At 40.1% G+C, this 2,556-nt stretch overlaps 1 protein-coding gene across 2 annotated transcripts in view; it reads left to right on the plus strand.

Annotated features, from left to right (window-relative positions):
* Positions 1-2,556, plus strand: part of YIPF1 (Yip1 domain family member 1) — a 10,264-nt gene that overhangs the window by 3,856 nt on the left and 3,852 nt on the right. The window lies entirely within an intron of this gene.

The raw sequence follows: 2,556 nt of genomic DNA on the forward strand, positions 1-2,556 counted from the left end.
GTGTATAAGAGACAGGGCCGGAGGGTGGCGGCCGCCGTCGCCTGGTCCGTGCTGCTGCTGCCCGTCTGCACTGGCGCCTTCGTTGTCCTCAGCGGCCTCGACCCCTTTCACCCGGTGCGCTGGATCTCGAGTAGGTGCTCTGCCCCCCGCCCCGGAGCGGCGATCGGGCCTGGCGGCGGGTGTGTGGGGGCCGTGAAATGGCGGTGTGCGCCCTGCCGAGGGCTGCGGCGGCGGGGAGGGAAGCAGGCAGGCAGCCTGGGGATCACCTGCTGAGGGGCTCCTCAGGAGAGAGAAGGAAGTGTGTGTCGGGGGGCCGGCAGAGCACAAAAGTGCCTGGGTACGTGCTTTCCTTTACCGTTCGGATCTGCTGGTGATCAGTCAGAGCAGGGATTGTTTAAGCGCTTTGTTACACAAAGCGATCTCATTAATATTTAAAATGTATTTATAAAATGAAATTGTTTCTGCCTCAGTGCTTGGCGAGGTGCCCTTTGATGTTTTTGTGTTTTTGCAGTCACGTGTTTGTATTTGCGGTTTTTTTTTCCCCCTTTATCTGTTTTGGGCTCAGTGTCAGATAATGGGAACTGACTGTGGCATTATGTTACACGTCTACAGCGTGTGTTTCTGGGTGGTCTTTAGGCTTTGAAATTTAAGTTTCTGTGTTGCCTATAACCATAATAGCCATAATCCTCCCTGGGTAGATATTACTGTTGCAAGTTCTTGTAACTACATCCTCAGAGAGAAAGTTAGATTAAGTGACGGCATCTTCAGAGAGAAAGTTAGATTAGGTGACTTGCTTCTATGTACTCGAGCACACTTCCCTTTCCTGCCCCGTGCAACTGCTGTTTGCATGAAGAGCTTTAGTTTCCTCTAACTTTGGTGCTTTGAATCATAAGTGAAATTCCTGAAACAGCCGTTCAGTATGGTGAGAATAACTTTCCCTCGACTGCACACACAGAAAACTGAGGGATGTTTAGGTGAAAACTTGATGCCTTTGGTCATTTAGCTGCTCCAGGCAGAGAGACTTGATTTCTTTCTCCCTTTGAAAATACAAAAACCCCAAAGAACCAATCAAAAGTAATTTACTCTGTAAGGAATTTCTTACCTTTTAAGTGTAGCTGTATAGTTACAGCTTTTATTATGTGAAGGGAAGCTGTGTTAGTTGAGCCATAGTTTAATTCACTTTGAAAGTTTGTTTTTTTTTCACTTATGAGGGTGTAAAATCGTTTCTGTGAAATTTAAATATGTTTTTATGCAGAAATACTATGCAGCTGGGCAGATCTGGTACGAGATTATAGAGTCTGTTGAACATTACTCCCCTTTATGCATTTACTGGATTATTGCTAACTGCTTAAATGTTCTTTTCTGTTATTTAACATGTCACTGTTGTGTTACTGCAATCTTCTGAGCAATATTTTTTTTTTTCAATTTTAGATTCTTTCAATGACTTATATACTTCCTATGTCATCTTTTGTATCCTCCTTATGTCTCTGGTGACACTAGTAATAAGCATCTTCAATGCTGAATTTTATGCAGGTGAGTTATGTAAATTGCTGAACTGTGATACCCAAGTTAAACAGGATGACCATTTAAAGAGATTTGTATCCACAGTCAGTGTACTTAACATTGGTAGATTTCTTTTTCAATTAATATAGACAATAAGCAAAGCTTATTTTGAAGTAAGTCATCCTAGATTACTGCTTACTTCATGGCTGAGACCCTCTTAGATGAGCTGCTTCATTGACTTCTTTATCATTTAGTGACTGATTCCAACTGGGAGAAGTTCTGTCATGACAATTTTTTTTTTTGTTGTTTACCTTTTTTAATGAAGGATTTTATTAGTAACAAATGAAAATTCACTTCTGGCTTTTTATTTACAGTTGTGCCCTCAATACCATGCTCTCGATTAGCACTGATAGGAAAAATTATTCACCCTCGGCAAGTTATCCATTCGGTTGTTCATGCTATAATGGGAATGTTGGTTGCTTGGTGCACTGCAGTTATGACCAAAGGGAAGTTCCAGTTTCTTGCTGTGTCCTGCACAACTTCAGAAAGGTAATTATTTGTGTGTGTTGAAGATAAGTTATGCAAAGAACTTCTATTGTAAAACATATTTACTCGTGGCTTCTTTCAAACAAAAATGTAAAATGTAAGCAGTATCAAGAATAAACATATGTTGATATCCTTCATTAAAGGATAGGAAATAGCCTCCTTTGCAAATATTACAAAGCACAGAGAAATAATTGAGCCAGAAAACCTAAATTGCCAGGATTCTTAAAGGAAATTTAAATGATGATAAATTGGTTGTCACGTGAACTAAGTTTTGGTTTTCTGATTAATGTGACATACTTCATAAATACCAGAAGCATCCTCATCCATAAATTACAAAAATAGATGGTGAGATACCTACTTTAGAAAAAACTTAGTGAGATACCATCGTACATAGATTGGGTAAGTAAAATCAAACTTCTGATTTGAACTTCCTAAGGCTAGAATGACTGTATTTTTTTTTTTAACTGGGAATTAATTCTAAGTTTGCTATTTTAGCCTAGATGATGC

The sequence above is a fragment of the Athene cunicularia genome, assembly GCF_003259725.1.
Source record: "Athene cunicularia isolate RWA chromosome 8 unlocalized genomic scaffold, athCun1 chr8_part1, whole genome shotgun sequence".
NCBI lineage: Eukaryota > Metazoa > Chordata > Aves > Strigiformes > Strigidae > Athene > Athene cunicularia.